This window comes from Mauremys mutica, chromosome 17 (genome assembly GCF_020497125.1).
Source record: "Mauremys mutica isolate MM-2020 ecotype Southern chromosome 17, ASM2049712v1, whole genome shotgun sequence".
Classification (NCBI taxonomy): Eukaryota; Metazoa; Chordata; order Testudines; family Geoemydidae; genus Mauremys; species Mauremys mutica.
Window position 1 is genome coordinate 23,929,871 of NC_059088.1, and position 24,449 is coordinate 23,954,319.

The 24,449-nt window shown below is 42.9% G+C and overlaps 1 protein-coding gene across 1 annotated transcript in view; it reads left to right on the forward strand.

Annotated features, from left to right (window-relative positions):
- Nucleotides 1-743: 743 nt before the first annotated feature.
- The window catches only part of OTUD7B (OTU deubiquitinase 7B), a 71,465-nt gene continuing 47,759 nt past the window's right edge, over nt 744-24,449 (forward strand). Inside the window, exon 1 of the mRNA XM_044991447.1 lies at nt 744-873. The gene's annotated coding sequence lies outside the window, so the exon portion shown is untranslated. The remainder of the gene's footprint in view (nt 874-24,449) is intronic.

Below are 24,449 nucleotides of genomic sequence, written 5' to 3' on the forward strand. Positions count from 1 at the left end.
AACCTTGGAAACATACTTTTTGGCCTTGACAGCTTGAGCAAGGGAGCTGATCTAACAAGCAAATTGTAAAGGACAGGGGAAGTATTTCTGTGGGCAGGGTGGGAGAACAGGGGAAGAATACTCCTGGCAATTGCTGCACTTGGATGTTCTGGGGGTGTGCGTTATACAGCGAAGCTTTTTGCACACCCAGACTTTAGGGCCAGAAGGGACCATCAAGAGACTCTAGTCTGCCCTCCTGGGCATGGCAGGCCACAGACCCTTACCCACCCACTCCTGCAATAGACCCCTAGCCGCCAGCTGAGTTACTGCGTGGCACAGGACAGCGTTGTCACGGGGGCTGTGGGGTATTGTGTAGGTAGGGGATGCTGGGGGCGGGAGGCTGACGAGGGACGCATTGCACGGGGGAGGGTTGCAATGAGGGCAGGTGCGTGTTGGCACGTGCACGGGGGAGGACCGCACGAGGTGGTGCACGGGGCGGGTTCGGTCGCGCGCCAGGAATGGGCCACTGGCGCCGCGCGCGCGCGACCCCTCCCCATCAAGCCCACACCCGCCTCCAAGGGGCGCGCAAGCGCAGTGTGGCGGGTGGCGGCGCGGCGCTGTGATTGGCCCCGGGCCGGAGGTGGGCGGGGCCCGAGTGGCCCGTGTCCCCGGGAAAGACGTCCGGGCGGAAACCCGGCGGGCGGAGGGTTCGGAGTGGCGCACCTCCCCCCCCCCACCCCCAGACGGGAGAGAGCGAGCAGCGAGCAGGAGGCGGCGGCGGCGCAGCGAGAGGGTCCCGGAGCCCAGAGCGGCCTCCGCCAGACACCCGCCCCCGGGCGGGGACCCCTCAGCGCCGGCCGGGGACCCCGAGCGCGGGGATGGAGCTGGCCACGGGTAACTTACCCCCTCCGCGTCCGCTGCCGCGCCCCCCCCCCGCTCCGGGTCTCCCCGCCACGCCCCCCTCCGGTCCCCCCGCTCCGGGTCCCCTCAATGGCTCTTCCCGGTCCCCCCCGCCGCGCCCCCTTCAGTGTCCCCTCCGGGTCCGCTGCTAAGCCCCTCCCCGGTCCCCCCCGCCGCGCCCCCATCGCCCCCCCCGTGCGGGTCCTCTTCCGAGCCCCCCTCAATGGCTCTTCCCGCCCGCCCCGCCGAGCCCCTCTCCGGGTCCCCTGCCGAGCCCCCCTCAATGGTTCTTCCCGCCTCCCCCTCCCCGCCGAGCCCCTCTCCGGGTCTCCCCCCCGGGTCCGCTGCCGCGCCCCCCCTTCGGCCTCCGCTCCAGGTCCTCTGCCGCGCTCCCTCAGTGGCTCTTCCCGCCCCCCCCCACCTAGTCCCCCTCTGGGTCCCCTGCCGCATCCTCCTCAGTGGCTCTTCCCGGCCCCCCTGCCGCGCCGCCCTCAGTGCCCTCTCCGGGTCCGCTGCTAAGCCCCTCCCCGGTCCCCCGCTCCGGATCCCCCTCGCCGCGCCCCTCTTCGGTCCCCCCTGCGGGTCCCCTGCCGAGCCCCCCTTAATGGCTGTTCCCGGTCTCCCCCCCCACCGAGCCCCCCTCAATGCCCCCTTTGGGTCTGATGCTGCGCCCCCCTCTTCGGTCCCCCTTCCGGGTCCCCTGCCCAGCTCCCCTCAGTGGCTCTTCCCAGTCCCCTTGCCGAGCCCCTCCTCCGGGTGCTCTCTCCGAGCCCTATGTATAAACTCCCCTTGTCAACCCTTCCCAGGTCTCTGACTCAGCCCCCTCCTCCGTTCTCACCCTTAGCTCCATCCCTGCGACCCCCTGCCTCATCTCCCCGCTCCCGCCCCCCATAGCCCTTTGCAGGAACCCCCGGCCTCAGCCCCTTCCAGGAGTCCCTACTCCCCTGTCTTCCCCGTCATGCCAGGGCCCCTCCTTCCCGAGAGCACTCCCCCCCCCCACGCTCCCCTTATCTCCCTTCCCTGCCCCTGCGGCCTTATTCCCCAATAGCCCACCTTAGGGTGCCCAAACAGCACGCCTGGAAAATCGGGACAAGGGGTTGGGGGTAATAGGCGCCTATAGAAGAAAATACCCCAAATATTGGGACTGTCCCTATAAAATAGGGACATCTGGTCACCCTGTCCCACCCCTGCCCCATCACTGTCAGCTGTTCCCCATGGTGCCCACAAGCGGTCCAGCTGGTAACGCAGCCCTAAGAAAGGTCCCTGCTCGCCCTCACTCACTCTGCTCCAACTCTCCTTTTCCGCCTCACACCTCTCCCCTCTCACTACAGCTTCCTCCATCTTTCCCCTTTACTCCGTCCAGGCAGGGGCCAACTCTCCCTCTCCTCCACCCCCTTTCTGGCTGATGATTTTTCCCTTCTCGAGTTTTATTTTTCTGTGTTATCTCCTTGACTCTTATTATTTTTCAGTACACTTAAGGGTGACTTTGTTGGACAAACAGCTGCAGGTAGTGTTTGCTTTGTGGACTCACTCTCTCCTGTGATAAGCAGTTAGGGACCCATGTGTCTGATGCCTCAATGCAAGGTTTAATTTGTTTAATTGGTCTCACTAAACTTTCTCTCTTAGGCTAGTCAGCTCTGATAAATGAGGTTGAAGTTGGGTAACATCTTCCTTAGGCTACACTGGTCGCAATGTCATTAGCTTTGAAACAGCTTTATCTTAAGTGCTGTTATTGTGTCCTCAGAGGGTTGTTTTGGTTTTCTAATACAGTGTCCTTTCAGTCTTGGTACGAAAGGGTCATGAGCTGCCCGCTTGTTTTTAGAATGCTATACAAGTGCTAAGTTAGTATTAGTATTTGGTAAAGGGGTGGGTGTGTGTGTGTGTGTGTGTGTAAGTAAAACACAAACCTGTTAACTTGAAGTTGCAGTGCGAACAGAAACTTTAGGAGATGCTGATGACTAAGTAAAGGCTGTTAGATTTCCTGTGTCTGTAATTCATAGGTTAACAGTGTGGATAGGGGTGAACATAATGGGGATTCCTAGCCCTATCTGTTTACTACTCTTGTGTATTTTTAGACTGGCTACCCTCAGTGGCTCACAGCAGTTAAAGATGGAAAAGCTATATTATACCATCAAGTCCAACCCTGTCTGCTGCACCTGATATGCATCCACAGGGTTATAGGTGAATGATCATGCATTCCCCTGTATCTGCATCATTGGTTCTTCTCCTGAATTCAAAAGAAAAATGGGTGTTTACTCCCAGTGTTTACTCACAATGTAAAGTCTTTTACTTTCAGTCCTATTTATCTCTTGATCTGTTGACTAATTCCAGTGCAGTAAAGAGTTTGTCACATGCCCTCAACTGGGGACTTTGCACTGCTCTGGCAGGGGGATGGACTTCATCAAAGTTTCTAATGCTTGTGATACATCAGTAAGTGTTGGCACCCTCAGTATACTAGGCCTTTCACGAACAAAGATGCAGGTGAGGTTCCTGCCCTGAGAACTTTAATGATGACACCAGGGATATGTTACTTACGTTAAGGCCTGAGGTAGAAAAGAAATACACCTCTACCCTGATATAACATGAATTTGGATATAACGCGGTAAAGCTGCGCTCTGGGGTGGGGTGGGGGGGGGCTGTGCACTCCGGCGAATCAAAGCAAGTTTGATATAACGCAGTTTCACGTGTAACGCAGTAAGATTTTTTTGGCTCCTGAGGACAGTGTTATATCGAAGTAGAGGTGTATGCGCTTGAACATCTTTATTTTTCATAAAGATAAAGTGGGAGCAAACTTCTAGCAACCTTAATTAATGGGTTTCCTCCCAAATACTACCCAAGCGAACTTTAAAAAAAAATAAAATCAAACCTTCGTATTTGCACTCTGCAAAATATTTCCTAATTGGGGCATGCTCTGAAATAGCCCAAGATTCTACTATAATATTTTGTCCTGCCAGAAACGCTAGTACATATGTTAATTCTAATGGAAGTCAGTAGCTGCATAAATGTCTGTGTCAGAAGTCGTGCTGCTCAGTCAGTGTTTTCTAGCTTGGTCTTGACTAGGACCCTGGTCTTGCAAAGAGCTCCACTTAGCCAGACTCATAGTGAAGTCAGTGGGGCTCTGTGCAGGCAGAGGGGTCTGTCTACCTGTGCAAAACGTATTGCAAGATCAGGGCCAAAGTAGTTTAATAAAGAGCACTAAGGATCTGACCTTGAGTGGTGCTGAGCAATCTCAGTTCCCACGGTGGTCAGTGGAAGTTGGGGCATCTTCAGCACTTTGCAGGTTTAGATTCTTGAACAGAATAATCAACTTTTATTTTCTGCAGGTGGCTGCCAAGTCAAACAAGATGTCATTTTGTTTTATGGTCCTATAGAAATGAAATAATACATACTTTCTTGCACAATTATATTAATATTTAAAAAAAATCGAGAGGGGATAAAGCCACTATTAGAAGTCCAAGAGGGTTGTTCATTTCTCATTTGGTATTTGTCGTGAATAATAAATACTACTTTTGAATTACAGTGGCATCCACAGGGCACGATGGTTCTCCATTGTGCTAGGCACCCATTGCACTTCTAGATCCTGCCCCAAGGAGCTCGTATCTAAGATAAAATGCCGGTGGGTGAGTGAGGCTAAGGGCAACAGTGACAGGATAAGGGGAACAGTGCAGAACTTGCAGGTTTGAGGGTTGCTTTTTAATGATAAACAAGCAGGACAGTGATATCACTGGTTCCTTCTGGCCACCTGCCTCATGGTTAGGTTATTAAAATATTTTCACTTGCAAGGGAATAATAACTAATCATTTTAATTGGTTACGCTACTCTGATGTGAACCAAATAGGATTAATGTTAACAAACTAGAAATCTACATGGCTTGCAAATGCCATCTTTGTATGTAAATACTACTTTCTGATATAAATCAGAATGGACTATGCTATCATCCTGCCTGGTCACACTAAGGATTTAGTTTTATTAGAAGCCTATTGTCTGTCACGTGCCTGCTATTTTTAATGGTGCCAAATACAAGATAGAGATGCATCCTGCTGATAAATGTTGGGCAGCAAAGGCTTTATTTTGCTGTGCAGCATGCGCTTTGTGTGCATGAGTACACAGGCTAGAAGAAATTCATTGCCTTGAAGTGAGCGTAGTGAGGCAGTGACAGGTTTAAAAACAAGACTTGAGTTTACAAATCCTAATCTGATGAGGAAAGGGAGTTCCTTGCCTTGATAATTAAAGGTTACCTCACTGCAGAACAGTAGATTCTGTGTGCTTTCACTGTGGGTGAGAAGGCTCATGACTCACCGACTTCAACTATTGAACAGCTTGGACAAACCCATGCTTAAGGGAAACAGTCCTTGCATTGATGTTCGATAGTGGGAGTCGCTATGTAAGGAATGTCATAACGGGACAGGTATTCTGTATGGTTTCAGGAGGCAGTGTTGTCTAGTGATTACACTAGGGACACAGGACTCTGATGTCTGCCACTGAGTTGCTGTGACAATTTATGATCAGCTTACTTGTCTTTAAAATGGGAATAATACTTAAGCATTCCTGAGTGTTCAGGTGTAGGAGTGAAACCTTTCCTTTCGCTTTTGTTTGGTGATGAGCTCCTGTGTCCTAATAACCAAATGCTACCACAGGTTAGCAAGAATGGCAGCCTTTGCTCGGGAGATATCTGATGGTGAAAAAGGAGTGTGTTGCTAATGAAAAATAAGATGTACTGGCAAAGTAGTTGTGTGGCAGCTGGAACAGCAGTTACCTTTTGCATCTCCCTTTGCGGAATGCCAGATTTGAAGAAATTTTTTAAAATGTCTATCCATTTTTATGTACTAAAGAAGTCAATTTATACTGGGAGTGGGTGAATTCAGCTGGTAGTGTATTTAAATTGATATATTTTAAAGGTAAATCCAAGGAAGAAATCTGTTATGCATGCACATCTTTAAGGGCTTGTTCCCTTCCTTCCTGTCTTCTGGTTGATCCTGCCATGAAGTCATAGACTCTATTTACAGTTTCCCCATCATTGCCATAGCACCAGACTGTGCTGCTGCAAAAAACAGTATTATAGCTTCATTGCAGGACGGAGCAACAGGAAACACTATACTGCGTGGTGGGGAGAGTTATACGAGCACAAGGAGTCAATTATAGAAATTAGGGTTGAGGACCTTTTAGGTCCCTTCTAGCTCATCCCCTAATCAACACGGGATTGAGCCCTGTAATATGTTTTCTGATGCATTGTCCAGTTCTCTTGCTTTGGGAGACTGCTCCATAGTTTAATGAACTTCCAGACACTCAGAATTAACTTTCGTTTGTTTAACTTCATCTTATTTATCTGTAATTATATCCATCCTCCTAAACTGCTTTCCCACCAATGGATGAAATCGTAACTTTGTTGAAATAAATTGAGTCAGGATTTCACCATTTGTGTTTTATGCATGTGAAATTCCTCCAAACTTAATATAAGCGTTTGCAGGTATGAGTGGGTTATATTTAGCTCTGTAAACTTTCCTTGGGACTTGGTCTCTCCAGCACCTTAATTTTTTGTTACTCTTCTCCAGAGTTTGCAATCTTTCTAATGAGACCATTTAAAGTTCTGGGCATCCCAGAGCAATATCTAATCTTTACTCCCCGACATGATGCTTTTGCAGTCTAGAATGGCATTGCTGTCTTTTTTGGTCAGTATTGCAAAAAGAGATGCTGAATATCAGGCAAGTAAATATCTTTGCCTAAATGGTTTTTTACTCAAGTATCACAGCTGTAAAAGTTCTTTAAACAGGTTGACCATAAGTTACTTTTTAGTATGTCCGGTAAGCTGTATGAAAACCGAAGAAATATCTATACTGTCCAGAAGTTTACTAAATCAAAGATAGTATATGTAAGAATCAGTGCCTAGTAGTGCAGTTAAATCTCTTATGGCCTTATTTTCAGAGGTGCTGAGTGCACTCAGCTCCTATGGGAGGTCAGTGAGAACTGAGACAGCTCAGTAGTTTTGAGAATCGGGCCACTAAGTATTTCCAGCCTAAACCCTGACTTTTATGCAGGTGCAGTTTTCTCAAACTTTCTATCCGTGCAGATAGCCAATAAGAAAACTACTTGTGTTTGTTTATATTAGATAAGTGCCTCCTACTTGGCTGAAGTGGGGGAAAGATTCTAACTTGATTCATTGGGTATTATAATTACTGTAATGATCTGTAATGTAACTGCGTGGCTAAGAAACAGTATTAGGGTTGCATAGGGATCATTCACACATTGTTTGGCACCTTTGAAGCTAACTGGCTCTGGCACTGTAAGAACATGTGAGAGTCTGTATTTACCCATGCTTAGAAATGTAATGAGAGCATACATTGCTTAAGCTGTTCTTGGAAGTGTAATGTTTTTAAAAAAATTTTTTTTACGGTGTTTTCTTTTTGTCAAGTTCTAGCATAAAAAAGGCTTAATTGTGTAAAACTTCCATTTCTCACACTCATTTCTGCATTGTCTTCCCATTGCCTGCACAGCCCTTCACCCTCATGAGGAGGTTAAATGCAACACTGTGAATGTTACAGTATAGGGGTCTTTGGGACAAAACCTTACAATCCAGAATTCTGTCTGCTTTGCATGGATATTAAAGATCCGATGGCAGTCTTCATAAGAGTCCTGGTTTACTCTGGGTACCTCAGGCCAACCATTCCTCCTCCCTTAAGTTGTGCAGCCTCCTGTAGGCTGTTGTTATGACTGATTGCCATCGTTTCCCCTACAGGTGACTGCATTACACATGTACTGTACGTATATACGCCTCTACCCCGATATAACGCTGTCCTCAGGAGCCACAGGATGAATGGTGCTAAATAATACTGTTGAAACTTAGATGGACACAAGTATTGTTTGAAAATTAGTCACTGAACACACATAGTTCACTGCTTTTAGTATGAAACACTGTACTTTAATAATAATAAGTATACATTATGTTAATATGTAAGTTTCAGTCCTTGCTGCATTTTTGGTCAGTTACTCTGTCTTGGCGGTGCTCTGAAACTGAAAGCTGGAGGTTTTTAATTTAACCTGAGAGAGAGAAACACTTTAGAACTAATACATGAAATTAAGGGTGAAGTCAGTCATGCATTTACTAGATAGTGGTGATGTGGGTAGGACCTCAGTGTTGTTCAGACAGCCTCCTTTCTGTCTAGAGACCTCTTCTCATTTCATACTTCTTTGAGGTTTAACCTCTAGACTCTTTCAAACCCAATTGGGTTTGAAACATCTTATGCTATCAGCCTTAATGTTGAAATTGGTTAGGTCATATTTTAATTCTAGCACAAAAATACAATTAATTAGGAAGATGCAACTTACAAAAAGTGTAGTTGCTGTTTTTTACAAAAGTTAAAACTTCCTTAATTTAGAAAGGGGACACACCTCTGTTTCAAAATGTTTTGAAACTACTTACTTTTAGCATTATTACTATTTTTGCTTAGCAGCTGCTTTTTGTAATGTGCATGTAGCTTTTTGGACCCAGGATATTCATTTAAAAATGTCTTACCTCCTGTGTCTGAAAACCCCACTTGGGGGGGGAAGAATACAATTTGCTATCCTGCAGTACCTCATGACAATCAATCGTCATTCAAGTTGAAACTTAATACATTTTGGCTTTTTGGATGTCTCAGACTGGGACAGATCTTCACTTGGGCTATCTGAACTGATGGGTTTTTGGCAATGGGAGGAGAATAGGTATCCTTCCTCAAGGCTGCCCAATAACCAGGAATTATTTGTATATTGTCTTTTATACAATGCTAAACACATAGTCAGCACTTAGCAAATATAATAAAGGTGTTGGATCACATCAGGCTCATTGTGTTTGTAGTCTCTGCATTGTGTTACTAATCTGGCTTTGGTGTGTGTTGGCTATTTTAGAATACATTAGACACCTAACCAACATTGCATACGTCTTATCAGCAATGTGGGAAGGAAAAGAGGTGTCTAAAAGCCAGATGTGACACAAGTTAGAAACCACCCTGAAAGACTTCGTGTTTTGGATCTCATGTGTCTGGAACAAGGCCAATTGTGTAGTTTGCTTTGCGAATAGCTGTTTTGATAAGGAGCAGGGTTTGGTCAGTACAGGTGTTGGACTGCTTAACACACGGCAGTCTTTCCTGCCTAGCCTCATGAATATTCCATTCAGGCAGGTTTTCAGTGCAAGTCTAGGGAGGCCATATTTATAGGAGAAACAAAAAGAATGTACCACTTCACTCTGCCCTAAAGGTAGAGTCCTGATTTAATGCAGGTTTTTAGCGGGTTTCTGGGTTTGAGGTTTTGACAGTAAAGTTAAGAGTTAGGTATGCCAGGTCATTGCAGCACACATGGGGTTTCACAATACAAGACACCTCTTTGGGGTGTAACTGTACATTGTGATAAGGGAGGAAGAAAACATTGTACAGTGCTTGCATCCAGATGCATCCTTGCTCTTTAACTGATGAAATTGATTCCCGATGGCATGTTGTGTTGTGTTGTCTCGTGTTCAGGGACTTCCTCATAGGGTTATGGTATGGGTGACACAAGTCCTATTTCAGAATTAAAAAATGTTCGAATATTTAAAAAAAAAAAAAAAAAGATGGGCACTTTCAACTTGGTCAGCCTCCAAAGCTGTCTCAAATTGTAGGTCTTGTTCTTGTAGGCGTGTTTGTTATAGCTCACATTTATTTATTTATTTAAAAAGTTGCATCTTTTGTCACATGTCATCTGAGGGATCTCCAAGCACTTTGCAAACATTTAAGCGTCACAATACTCCTGTTTAAAACGCTCTTATCCAAGTTTTACGGTGGGGGGGAGGGGGATATTGAGCCACAGAGGACAAACAGTGAATTCCTAACAGAAATGGGATTACGGCCCGGAAGTCCTGGCTCCCAGCCCCATGGTCTATCCACTAGTCTGTGCTTCCTCTCACACAAGAAGATCACCCAGTAAAGCTGGGGAAGGGGTGTATATGTTTTAAGTTTCATGTTCCTAATGTATTTCTTTGGAGATATTTTTCTGGATTTAGCTAAGATGTACAACACAGGGTTGCATTTAAGATCAGTGTTAATACTTGTGCAGTGGCCCTTATGAAATCATAAACTACTACTTTCCAGTAAAATGTAAAGTTCTAACAAAGCAGCTGTTCATCCCGCTTCCTTTTCTTTACATTTTAAAGTGTATATTTGATCATGTGAAAACTCTCAAGTTCTCAATCCTAGAACTAGTGTATTGTGTGCAGGCACGAACAGTTCCTTTGTTACGGTGGTTTTTACTTGTGTTCTGGTAAGACGCTTGGTAAAATTTGATACTTCGTTCATTATGCTCTGGAAGACACAAGTGACTTTAAGAATGTATATAATGTGCTTAACTTACAGTAAGTGAATAAACATACTTCATCAATTGCAGTTTTATTCTTTTCCCTTTCTCTTTCCTTTTGTCTTTGGGACAGGGACCATGACTCTAGTCTCTGTAAACTGCTGTGCAAAATTATGGTTCCATATGTTTGTTGTTTTGATTGTAGCATGCTAATTAGTATCAGAATTTTTTAATCTTACTTTGCTACATAAACAATTGCAAGGTACTACTTGTATCCACTATTATGGTAACAGTGGATACTGTACCATAAAAAGAACTGGAGTACTTGTGGCACCTTAGAGACTAACAAATATATTTGAGCATAAGCTTTTGTGTGCTACAGCCCACTTCATCAGATGCATAGGATGGAACGTATAGTAAGAAGATGTATACACAGAACATTAAAAGGTGGAAGTAGCCATACCAACTCTAAGAGGCTAATTAATTAAGATGAGCTATTATCAGCAGGAGAAAAAAAACCTTTTTTGTGGTGATGGCCCATTTCAGACAGTTGACAAGAGGTGTGAGGATACTTAACATGGGGAAATAGATTCAGTCTGGGTGCCACAAGTACTCCTGTTCTTTTTGCGGATGCAGACTAACACAGCTGCTACTCTGAAACCAGTGAATAGGATGTGTGCTTAACACTGTAATTCTGTTGCGTAGCTTAATAGTTTGAAAAATAACTCCTTTTTTCAGAAAGTTTGGCTAGTAGGTGTCTCATAAATGATCAGAAAAGCAGATGTAACTCAGAAGGACACTGACAGATCAGCCTCGGTTTGTATTTGGGGCTGTATTTGAATGAATGCTATTCAATCCTTTCTGAAAACCTGGCTCTAAACATTAGCAAATGGAATATGAGCTTCATATACAACGCACTGATTAAAGGGTTTGGTTTGAAGGTAGGATTGTCCTAAGGACAGCAAGTTACTAATACAAACTATTAACAGCTTTTTCCTCTCATGGACCCCAAAGGATGGATGCTCAAGATTTCTTTTTTTAGTTTTTGGGTTTTTTAAACTTGTCTATAGCCCGATCTTCATTAAAACCTTTTGCTAGTATAATTTTGATTAGGGGTGTGATATTTTTGACATTTCTGTACTGGCAAAAGTCATAGTATGCTGTATGCTGTCAAAAACCCTTTTTTAATATTGGCATAACCCGTGTCGATGTTCTACGTTAGGGTTTGCCAGTACAGCTTTACTGATTTGTCTAGTATAGACATTGCCTGTTTACAATATACTATGCTACAGTTTTGTAGTAGTTCAGTCCTGTATGTAATACTCAACTGTGTTTTTGTGTGTTAACCATCCAGGGGCACTACAACATTTATAACTGTCCTTGCAACATGGTTAACTTTTGCTGGGGGCTGCAAAAGTGGATTGTTAACTTCTGTAATTGTCTTGTGCGCTTAAGCTTTGCGTGAACAGTCTAAAGATTTTTGTACACTTAAATACTTGACCTTATCAATATAGCCTTGTTCAACCCAGTTTGGCAGTCCTGTGGGCTTGTCTCTTGCACTGTCTACTGTATGAGTCCAGGGAGGAACCCTATGGCCAATACATAGTGAATGCAGTCTGCTTTCTGAATCTGATTCGTAAAAATTGTTTTTCACCACCTGTTCAGAGATTAGCAGCTAATAGGCCTGTTTGAGTTTTCCTGATAGGTTCGCCCAGCTCCTCACGTAAATGGCTCCATCAGGGTATGGTTACAGCTAAAGGTGAGGCCTCCTTTTCTGTGCATTTACATATCTATTGTTTCACTGCTTAGAAGAATAAGGGAATTAAACTTCGTAGTGGTGAATATGGATGTTCTTAATGTGACTTAGTACTTTTGGCATTCGTTTTCTGTATTTCTGTGGGTGTGGTGGCCAAGCAAGGAGTATTATTCATGTAAGGTTTATTATACATCAGAGCTACATGTGGCTCATAGTGCACAGTGCAATCTTAATATTGTTTTCCCAATGCCCCTGTGTAATATTTTGAGCCACAGTTGAAGTTATGGCTGCTAACCCTATGTTTAAGTAGTGATCATTTGTTAAATATTGCGCATGCACAATTTGGGGTGAAGGGAAAGAAGGGGTAAAAAGCAAGAGAGAAACTTAAAGGTTACTCAGCTTTGAAGTTGCTAGCATTAGAGTTGTATCATAACTTAAATATCATGGTATAGGTTTTGTGCCTAGCTGTTCCCCATATTAAAAAAAAAAATCCTGTATTGTGAGGTTAGAGAATGCACTAGTCATTAAAAAATTGGAATCATAGGCTCTAGAGATAGATTAGGACCCACTTAGTCTGCTTCCTGCCTCACTATCCCCTGGTGAACATTTACTAATGTTAAGTACATCTGCATTAAATTCCTCCGTTCTACCTCACAGCCTAGACCATCTTATGACATAGTCTGTCTGACATTTGACACACCCAAGCCCTATTAAAAGCAGGCTTCTGTAACTGGGCTGGGAACTGCACATACCCATCCCAATTTCCATGTACATATTTTTATTTTAAACAGCACAGGAAACGTTCGAATGTACTTGAAGTTAGGATAGACATCTTCTTTGGTTGCTGTTCTTCAAATAAAAACACCTTTAAAAATAAAAGGCAAAGTCAGATAAACAATTTAAAATTCTTTGGCAAATGAAATATATTTTTTTGGGCTGAAATCGCAAAGATTCCCAATGAGGTGCTGGGTGTTGTATAAATAAGTCACCTGTGTGCTCAGAGATGAGTGAACGGGAAATTGACAGCAAGTATTGTAAACAAACAGGTGTGCACATACTATGAGTTTCATAGTTATTTTAAGACAAAAATGCTTTCTTGGGCATTTTTAAGAGCGTGATCCTGCAACACTTACCTGCATGAACAGCCTAGTTGACTTCCACGGGCTACTGGCTTTGACCCAAAAATTGGATTGTCAGTGTACAGGCTCAGAATCCTTTAGCATCCTTTAAGAATGTTCTTTCTTGAAACCTAAACCTTGAGAAACCTTAAACAAAACAATGTGTTCATGTGTGCACTCAGTCTTTTCATGAGTAATTACAGAAAGTTGGGCAAAAATAAATACCAAACCTTTATTCCCCCCACCCCCTGTTCAGTCTGCTAGTGTTGTGCCAGAATCAAGATTGCCCAGTTTTCTGAAGGTCGACTTATTATAGAAGCCGAATTATTAAAATTCTTAAACAATTGTAATGCAAGAGGCTCTTATCAGTCGTGTTGAAAGTGCAGTTGCCAATTTGAGAATCTGTAATGTTTTGCATTCATATTTGTGTACAACCGATATAGCATCTGGCACACTGATCTGATTCAATGCCAAATGCAAACCTGGGAACAGTCTTTAAAAACAAAGTTTGATGTATAGCTTTTTTTTTTAATTTGACAAGTGGTATTGACAAGGCAAATGACTCCAGTATTGCAGGCTGTGGACATAAGGACTCTGTCATTGTTGGCAGAAAAGTTCTATAGTGTAACTCAATATAGTATTTTGCATAAACCTATATCGGGGCTTGATCTCTCAAGAGGCCCATAAGAGACCACAGAACTATTCTGAATTTAGCATTGTGTTCATACCAGATATACTTAGTTTCTGACCAATAAAAATGGCATGGTTATAACTCTGTGTGTGTGTGTGTGCGTGTAAAGCTTTATAAATTATACATAGGGGTGACTTTACCCACTGCTCAAATGCAGCTATTCTGGGGTGGTGGTTTAACAGCACACAGCTTTGCATGGTGGTTCTCTCCAGTGGCATAGGAGTGTTCTGACCTAAGCACTGCACCTGTGCCTATGCAGCACTTTTCACACCCAAGTGGTGCAAGTTCAGTGGAAGAATTCTTCTGTCGACCTAGCTACGCCTGTTGGAGAGATGGCTCACCTTTGTGTAGCTAAGTCGACAGAAGAATTCTTCCATTGACCTTGCAGCGTCTACATCAGGGGTTAGGTCAGTATAGCTCCGTGTCTCAGAGGTGTGGATTTTTCACACCCCTGAGAGATGTAGCTACACTGATGTAAGTTCCCAATTTACAGCAGCCCTCACTCAGTTTGCCCATCTCTGCTTTGTGAGAGATATGCCTTGAGCACAGCACATGGTGGTCAGCTACAAGCCAGTATCAGAGGAAAGTGCTGAACTTCTAATGACTGACTAAAATATAATGCTCGCATCTAGGAAAAAAAATCAACCATTTAAAATGTCACAAACTGATCTGCTAAAGGAAATCTTGATTTGACCATATGCCTCCAGAGATTAATCAGAGACCAGGCCTAACTCATTCATTTAGCATCGCTGCCATCCTGTCCCTCCCTTTTTAGTGCACTGCAATTTATTTAAAAAATGATGTACGACTCTGGAGCAACTGGTTTCCTCAACTGATATTGGTGCCTGAATATCACTCTTGCAGTGTGACAGTATGTACAGAGTAGGACAAACCAAATTAAAAATCCAATAACCAAAAATCCAATCATCTTCTATCCAAATACAAAGGAACAATCCATGAATCAGACTGAAACCCTCAGCATGTAGTTCTGTGATGTATAATGATATTCCATGGCTGAAATACCTATGCGCACCACCGGATAAGTGCAGGATGTACTAATAGCCTTTATTCTACTCTTTTCCTCATTCTTGTTGACCCTGTGGTTATTGTATCTTTTTAGAAGTATTTCATTTTTTTTCTTTCAATCCCAATAATAATTCTTTTAACTTCATTTTGGGGCAGAATTCTTTAAACCTAATACATGAATCATCATAGAATATTAGGGTTGGAAGAGACCTCTGGAGGTCATCTAGTCCAACCTCCTGAAAAAAATTTAGTATAGTGGGCAAGCCCCTTATACCTATCTCATAGAACTGGAAAGGACCCTGAAAGGTCATTGAGTCCAGCCCCCTGCCTTCACTAGCAGGACCAAGTACTGATTTTTGCCCCAGGTCCCTAAGTGGCCTCCGCAAGGATTGAACTCATAACCCTAGGTTTAGCAGGCCAATGCTCAAACCACTGAGCTATCCCTGGACATAGGTCAATTCTTGAAAGTCCACTGGGATTTTAAAAGTTTTTAGTTAGAGGAGCAGAGAAAAGCAACTGAAACTGAACTGACACTTTGCACCTGGTCTTTGGAGATGCGGAACACTTATCAGGACTGGATTCCCCCACTGATTAGCCAGACTTAAATCTACAGTTGTTTAAGTTAGTCAAATATTCAGGTCTCAGCCTGATACAATCAAGTAATAAACTGCTTAAACAGAATGTGATAAAAGTTGAGAAGACCCTCTGTAAGGTGATTTGCTACTATAATTCAGTGTCAGCTGTAATAAGTTCAAGCTTGCGTGTGTGCGCCTTTAAAAATATTCTTTGTTTCGTATTTTGCAGTAGAAGTAGAATATTGAATAAAACCAATTCCTGTGTGTACTAAGATAACAGGACTTCTGTTTTCCCAACTATTTTCTTGAGTTTAAGCTACTTTTGAAAAATGAATCATGGAATGTTGTCCAGAGGTTTGACCAAGGTACTGAAATTGAGGTTTGTTCTTGGCTGTACTTCACGCTGTCACTGTGTGACCGTTCCCTTGTGTTCTCAGTTTTTCATCTGTAAAATAAGACAGCAAATACTTACCAATGTGTCATAACAGTTAAGTTAATTAGCCTTTTTATAGCTTAGCTAATGTCTGTAAAATGCTAAGTAGCCATCATGACATCACTATGAGATGGGTATTTTGGTTCTATTAGGATAACTAACGGATGTCTGCAAAGCACATGGAGATCTGTGAAGGCAAGGCTACATCTATAATCTATTTTTAATATATATTTTTATTTTATGGGGGTCACCCATGCTGCATCATAGTTAAGGTTGTGCCATGCTCCCACATTAAGGGCAGATGTTTGAATGCTATAAACGCCATGTGCATTCTCTGATTGTTTTGAGAATTGGTATGCCTCGCTGGGGCCTGGAACAGGGTTAGTGGAACGAGTTTGGGGGACATTTGGTCCAGAAGTTTCTCAAGATAAAGCTACACCTAAAAACGATCTGGCTTTTAGAATTTTCAATTCTTTTAACATTTCTTGGGGCAGAGCTAGGAAAAGCAGTTAATCTTTGACCGTCATAAAACTCATATTGCTGGAGTGCCCCTGGGCTCAGCTATTCAGTGGAATGAAGGACCCATTCAGAAATGTGTCAAGGTATTGCTGTACAAGAGCCTGAGCACGTTAGCTTAATAGTGTCAGCTGTAAGTACAATTTTGATGAGGGTCAGCAGCCTATAAGCATACCCATGATGCCATCTGACTGTCTGAGCCTCCCTTTGGGAGAATTTGGTGGGTGGTACTGTCTGGGATATGAAGCCTGGTACCGTGACATGGGGCTAGGCTGCCATACTGAAAATGAGATGAGAGATGTACCCAAGAGTCCTTAACAGGATGGAACTGTGCCAGGAGGGGTTCGCTGAACTCTGCAGCACTAGGTAGCACAGTCTGAGTCTATGCAGGGAGGTAAGAACAGGGCTGTTTGGTGCCTGACACAGGCATGCAGTGCTGAGATTGGGCTGGGGAGCTGAGAACAGGCATGCGCAGTGCATGCCACAGGCATGCAGTATTGAGGGGAGATGAGACTGTTGGGCTTGTCTACCTGCACCGCAGTTCAGACCAGGGGTTCTCGACCTTTCTGAGGCCCCTGCAACGTGCTATAAAAACTCCCCCGGCCCCTGCAACATGCTATAAAAACTCCCACAACAACTGGTGTTTTTTTGTTTGTTTTTTAGCATATAAAAGCCAGGACCAGCATTAGCGGGTAGCAAACAGGGCCATTACCCGGGGCTGCACGAAGCTAAGTTGCTCAGGCTTCAGCCCCATGTGGTGGGGCTTTGGCTTTCTACCCTGGGTCCCAGCAAGTCTAATGCAAGCCCTGCTTGGCAGAGAGCTTGACACCTGCTCGTGGCCAGCCAGGGGGCCCCAGGCTCCTGGTTGAGAACCACTGGTTTAGACTACAGGGGTGCAGATTGTTGTGTGCCAAAATGTTGTGCGCTCCCTGCAAAACGTGGACTGTGTTAACGCAAACTAGGTACCTTTTAGTTTGCAGCAGCATCCACAAAGGGCTGTTGGAGTGCAACATTTTGGTGCACTCTGTATTCACACCCCTGAAGTCTGCAATGGGGTAGAGTGTAGATACAGTGGCTAAGTGGATGCTATAGGCACATACCTCTGAATTCAGAAGGGGATGGAGAACTCCCATTGAGATGAATGGTACAATTTACATGGCTTAGAGCTGTTGTTTCAGGCTATATACATCTCCATGTTGCGCTTTCATTCTGCTGAGATCATCCCATTTTGTTGATTGAGCCCCTTCACACCTCTGAATATATTTAGGGGTGTGGGGGAACATGTTAAATGTATGTTTTGGGGTTTTCAGAGGTTTACGGTAAAGTTTAGTTATCTTTCGCCGTCTAGAAGGGCACAAGGCAGTGCTAAGCAACCTTATGTCTGTTTATGAACAAGCAAAGTTATGAGAAGGCATAAAAAGCCATCCCTCCTGTGATGTAACCAGACTTCAGTAAACTTAACAGCAGCTTTGGGTAATCGAGACCAAACTGGAGTTGAACTGACTTACTGCCCATTTGTAGTGAATAGGAAGAGTGATAAAATTAAGTCATAATTTAGTTCTAGCTTTTAAAAAAAAAAGTTAGTGAAATCGTACAGATTTCATAGAGAGATCCTGAGATACTTCATCCTCTCAATAGGCTTCCCTGAAGAACTTGCCAGTTGAACTTACTGCAATGAGCTGTCATGTTAATATGCTTATAATAGGTGTCCATGTGGTAGACAGTGAAGATAAAGAGGCTGATGGTAAAGATACAGTAGCTTACAAATTAATTTTCATTGTAATGTGATGTTGAAGCTTGAGGTACTGACAGGAGCTGAATACTTTGTTTTGTATACACTTCTCATCTGCAGAGATGTAAAGGTGCACCTATATATTCATCCTAACATGCCTTTCAGAAACAAATCAGCAATGGTGCTAATAAATAGTACTTCAGACTGCTTAAAACAAACTGAGATTTTTGTAAGCAGCGTTGTTGTAATCTTGTCAAGATGAGCAGTGCCCATCTAAATTGTATAAAAACCAGAAAAAAGTAATTTAAAAAAAAATCAAAATTTTTCGAACTAGCAGCATTTGACGTTCTCTTACAAGTTCCTTCAGTATTTAGCAAAGTTCTATAGCTGATTTGATATCTTTATAGTACCATAATTTGTTTGGTGTGTCTGAAAATTAGGTTGTTTAAATTATAGTGGATCCTTCAGTTTCCTGCTATTTGGTGTTTGGCTTCTACAGACTTGGAAGTTTTTGCCAGTGTTTGTCTCAAAGAGAAGTTTTCTTAATCAAGAAGCACAAGACATTTTATCAGCCTGACTCTACACGGATCACTCCTCATGTTTTGCATGCATATTTCAGAGTTTGCATCATAGCAGAAGAGGCGTTGAACTTTGAGAATTCCTAACAGTCTTGGACATTGTGGTTTTAAAATGACTAGTCCTGCTCCATTCGAGGAAAATATTGACATCATTCTCAATAGTCTAAAATAAGGCTGGGGTGTTGTTTACATCGCTAAGTCTCCAGTTGTTGAGATGCTAGTGGCATTGCTACTGCCACAACTGTGGGAGGTTTGTTTTTGCTTGTTTTTTTACTAAACAGCTCTTCTTTTGACTCTGAGGATTGCCTTTTTAATCAAACTTCATTGCATTAAATCTTTTATTCATGGTTTTCCTCTTTTTGATTTTGAAGGCTGGAATTTAATACCCCTCTACCCCGATATAATGCTGTCCTCGGGAGCCAAAGAATCTTACCATGTTATAGGTGAAACCGCGTTACATCGAACTTGCTTTGATCTGCCAGAGCACGCAGCCTCGTCCCCCCCGGAGCGCTGCTTTACTGCGTTATATCTGATTTTGTGTTATATCGGGGTAGAGGTGTACATACAAACTGGTAGGTTAGACTTGGAAGGACCTATTGTATCTTGAAATTAGGCAGCATTTTAGGAAAATATGTATGAAAGCTGTATTGAGGAAATACTTACAGTATTTTACAAAGGTAAAATGTTCTGGGCCCTGAAGATCTGGTAATCTAAGTAGATAAAGCAGAAGAGCACAGGACAGCAGTTGAAAAAAGATAATTGTGATGGGCTTATTGATTATGGGGGATTGCTAGGAGAGATTTGATGGAGGGGGAAGATACTGTGTTTGGGGACAAGGAGAGACTTCTCCAGGGGCTGCCTGAAACAGAATAGAAGGAGACAAAAACAGTAAAATGAGAGGATTAGAGTGAGCATATATGGAACTTTTATATGAATTTCATAATTGCAAGATGTATTTACTCAGTGCCAGGTTCCGAAACTGAATTTTAGTGAGATTTGTTTTGCCAAATTCTGGGGTTGTATACAGTAGGGTTTGAGTCTGTAATATCATAAATTCAAGCAAGACTTAAATGTCGGAGGAGGGGAAATGTCCAGACAAATAAACTATTACTGTTTTGAAGTGTTTGACCAAGAGGAAGTAGGGTTTAAAGTTGCTTCGATGAATGTATTACTCTAGTAGGAGGGCACTTCCTGCTAAGTGGTTACGGTGGGCTCTATGGTTCTCCACTATGGCCTTTTGTCAAACCAGTCAATTTACCATGAAATGTCTGATCTAGTGGGGTGGTTATTGTTGGGATAAACCATGGATAATAGTGAAAATGTCAAGAAAATAAAGTGGCTTAAAAGTTGCAAGCTTAAAGATGTAATGTTCTCAATAGTAACCAATCAGTGAGCATTACTATGGTCTCTGTATTCCATTAGAGCAGGGGTAAGCAACCTATGGCGCGTGAGCTGCCTGGGTGCTGGCCACTGGTCCGGGGGCGCTGCATTTTAATGTAATTTTAAATGAAGCCTCTTAAACATTTTAAAAACCTTATTTACTTTACAGACAACAATAGTTTAGTTATATATTATAGACATATAGAAAGAGACCTTCTAAAAACATTAAATGTATGACTGGCACACGAAACCTTAAATTAGAGTGAATAAATGAAGACTCGGCACAGCACTTCTGAAAGGTTGCCGATCTCTGCATTAGAGTTATAATTTACTGCATTTTCAGTGCACTGATGACGAACTATTTTTCCTGTTTTCATTACATAAGTTTATACCTCAGTTGTTTTTAACGTGCTGAACACAGAAATGTGTGAGACCGAGTTCACAGAACATAGATCTCAGTGTCGTGCCATTGACAAGCAGTAAGTCAACTGGAGTGCATGTGAGAACAGTGACAAAAGTAGGATGGCAGCAAGGCCGCTAGACCTTGTACTTTAATACAGTTGTGACCGGATCCCGTGTGGAGAACAAGGGCTGGTCCACAGTAGAGTTAGGTTGGCTTAAAGTACATTGCTCAAGACTGTTTTAAAAAATATATATATATATATTTACTCCCTGTTCAATGTACTTATGCCAGCCTGAGCCCCCGTGTAGACATTGCTAGGTTGATGGAAGAATTCTCCTGTCAACCTAGCCTCAGCCTCTTGCAGGATTTACTGTAGTGACAGAAGAAGCCACTCCACCGCTGTTGTCGGTGTCCATGCTCCAGCAGTGCAGCTGCAGCGTTTCTAGAGTGGATGTACCCCAAGACTGGAAGGGGAGCAGAGCAAATTTGAGGGGAATTGCATTAGAAGGAAAAAAACAGGCTAGTAACGGCTGAAAATGAGGATAGAGACTAGAGGACCAAAGCAGAGGAGACTATAATAGTCCATAACGTTTATGAACTGAAGGCCCAATGGCCCATTTAATTTAATTGCTAGAATGATCTCTGCAAGTTGCTTGTCTGAATGCAAAGCGCTTCCTTAAATTGGCTACAAACGAAAGGCTGATTTAGGTGGAGCTGGCTAGGAAGTCTATAGAAACATTAACTTGTGTAGATTGTAATGTCATGTATGCTAAGATCTCCCAAAACCAATCTACCATGTCTTTTCATTGAGGAAATAGGATACTGTCACTTGGGTTTACAGCTCTTACAAATCTGAAGGTCTGGTTGTGGTATTTTTGACAGTTGTACCCTAAGTGCTAGAAACTGTGCAGACTTGCTGGAAGACTATTCCTGCCACAAAAAACATATCTAAAATAATGTCAGAAAACCGTATCTGAGGATAAGCAGTCTGGAAAGCTTATATTTATTGTGCCATTCAAACCATAGGAAGTATTTTCATACTGACTTCCTGATGCAGCTCTTTACTTCTCAGGTGATCTGACTACTGAAGTCCTTATTCCATGCACGTTTCCAGATAGAAGGTAAACACTTCTTGTGAGGTCCAGTTTAGAATTAAATTCTTCAACCTCTGTGTATAGAGCTCCCCCTCTAGGGGAAAATCAATAATGCACCATTCTTATACATGCATCTAACAAAGTGGGTATTCACCCACGAAAGCTCATGCTCCAATACGTCTGTTAGTCTATAAGGTGCCACAGGACTCTTTGTTGCTTTTTACATATCCAGACTAACACGGCTACCCCTCTGATACATTCTTACACAGTACCTTCCAAATGAGGATCTCAAAGCACTGTAAATATTAATGAATAAGTATCCCAACTACTCCGTGAAGTAATTGCCACTCCTGTTTTTAGATGGTCTGGCCAACTTGAAACATGAAAGTATCTGGCACTACTACCAAGTCTGAGCCAAGAAACCCACAGGTATCTAACCTCTGGGTGAAATGGATCTGATTTGTAATGTTGGATGGCTCTGGTCCCAGAAATCTATTTACAAAGCAGGTGCCCCCAGGGGGCATTGTGTTTGACAGTTTTGATTATTTTATCTGAGTGTTCATCCTGGATTCTTTGGGCAAAGGGTTTAATATCAGTACCAAAAAGGAGTGGATAAGAGCCTTTTGCTCCTAGGCAAAGAATTGTTGGGAGGGAACCGCCTGGTCTTTTCACAGCAAGGAGGGTTATTATAAGGAATTCTCACCTGGTGCATATACTTGATGCTCATTTTGAAATTCTGTGAAATACTTCTTTAATATATTAGTGTAATCAGTTTTGAAGCTTCACTGGTTCTGGTGTCTTTGTAAACCAAGCCTAGGTCTCGTCTATATTTAAAAGTTAGGTTGATATAGCTACAGGACTCAGTGTTGTGAAAAATTCACACCCCAGAGCTCTGCCAACCTGATTGAAGGTGTAGACGCAGCTAGGTCAGTGAAAGAATTCTGCTGCTGCTGCTTGGAGTGGTGAATTACCTACAGTAATGGGGAAAAACCACTTCCGTCGCTGGAGAAAGCATCTACGTTATGGTGCTACAGCAGCTGCAGTGTCAGTGCTGTCCGTAAGACAGACATGGGCTTAAAGCTTCCAAGGCTAAACCTTTATGTTAGTGGGAATCATTTCAAAGTGTTTCAAAATAACAAACATCCTGATTTGGGGGAAAAAATGTGTTAAGGAACTGCCTTTTATGGCTGTCTGAAAATGTAATTTGGAAAGCCAGCATGCCTCCCGTAATGTTTAAATAAATTGCTTACTCCTGGAAAGCTCAACAGTGAAATTAAATGAGTAGAGAGAAACATATTCAAGGGAATCATCAATGGGATATTTTCAGATCTCCCAAAAGAATATAGAAGTTGGCAAATATTCACAAGAAGAAAAAATTATGTAGAAAAAATCTGCCCAAATCATTGGGATGCTTGTTTCTGCCAAAGTGTATTTTATCAGTTAGGAATCTTACCACAGGCCTTTAGAACAGTGAATGCATTGGACCCCGCTAAAGGAGAATTTGAGAACTGCATTTTCAAATTATTTTCATTTTACACAAAAATGGAAACCCGTTTTTTTCACACAGCACTATAGTTTACATAATTTATAAACACATAACATCCTCAAAAGGCTTAAAATGTAAGTAGCCAAATAGAAAAATATTTTTCTCAACTATTAAATATGTTGAGTATTTGTAGAATTCAGAAGGATAACATACAACAATTGACAGGTCTCAGAGTAGCAGCCGTGTTAGTCTGTATCCGCAAAAAGAACAGGAGTACTTGTGGCACCTTAGAGACTAACAAATTTATTTCAGCATAAGCTTTTGTGGGCTACAGCTCAATTCTTCAGATGCATTAATTGAATGTTTTTTATACAGTAAGTTTGCAAATCAGAAATCCTAAATGTGATGGAATTATAACCTGTTGTAATATCGAAGAAACTAAAAAAAAAAAAGCAAGTCAGAAACCCAGTATGCTTTAATCCCTGTGTGTGTAAAACAGACTAAATAAAGCAAACTAAAACATTGTAAGACTAAATAAAAAATGCCTTTGTAACTTATGATTGCATATCCCATTGACTTCCAGTGGGGCCCTGTTTCTAAGTGAGTTAAGTGCTTTTTAAATTTCACCCTAATTTTTTTACACAGCTTGTTTTCTTACATTTCTTAAATTTTTCTGTAGTTACATGCTTGGGTCATAGCATCCAGGGAAACAAATTATGCCTTGGGTACTAAATACTATTGATTTGATTCTCAGTTACGCTAAGGCCCCGTTACACACTTCTGGCATTGTTAAAGTGGTGTAAATCTACACAGAGTTACACTGGTATAACCTAGAGTGAATTTAAAACTAGTATAACTAAACTGATGTAAATGCCTATGTGGACACTTTTATAAGCTAGAGCAGGTATCGGCAACCTTTGGCATGCAGCCCGTCAGGGAAATCCACTGGTGGGCTGGGATGGTTTGTTTACCTGCAGTGTCCGCAGGTTTGGCCGATCGCAGCTCCCACTGGCCGCCGTTTGCTGTTCCAGGCCAATGGGGGCAGCAGGAAGTGGTGGTCAGCACATCCCTCGGCCCACGCCGCTTCCCACAGACCCCATTGTCTTGGAACGGCAAACCACGGCCTGTGGGAGCTGCGGTTGGCCGAACCTGCAGACGCTGCAGGTAAACAAACCGGCCCGGCCTGCCCGTGGATTTCCCTGATGGGCCGCGTGCCAAAGGTTGCCAATCCCTGAGATAGAGTAAGGCCATGTCTACACTGCCACTTATGTTGGCAAAACTTAAAGTAGCTCAGGGAATGTGAAAAAACACCTCCCGAGTGACATAAGTTTTGCGGGCATAAGTGGTAATATGCACAATGCTATGTTGGCGGGAGAGCTTCTCCCGTCAACGTAGCTACTGCTGCTCGTGGAGTGCTTTTATTAGACTACGGGAGCGCTGTCTCCCATTGGCATAAAGCAGCTACACGCGCAATTTTTACAGCAG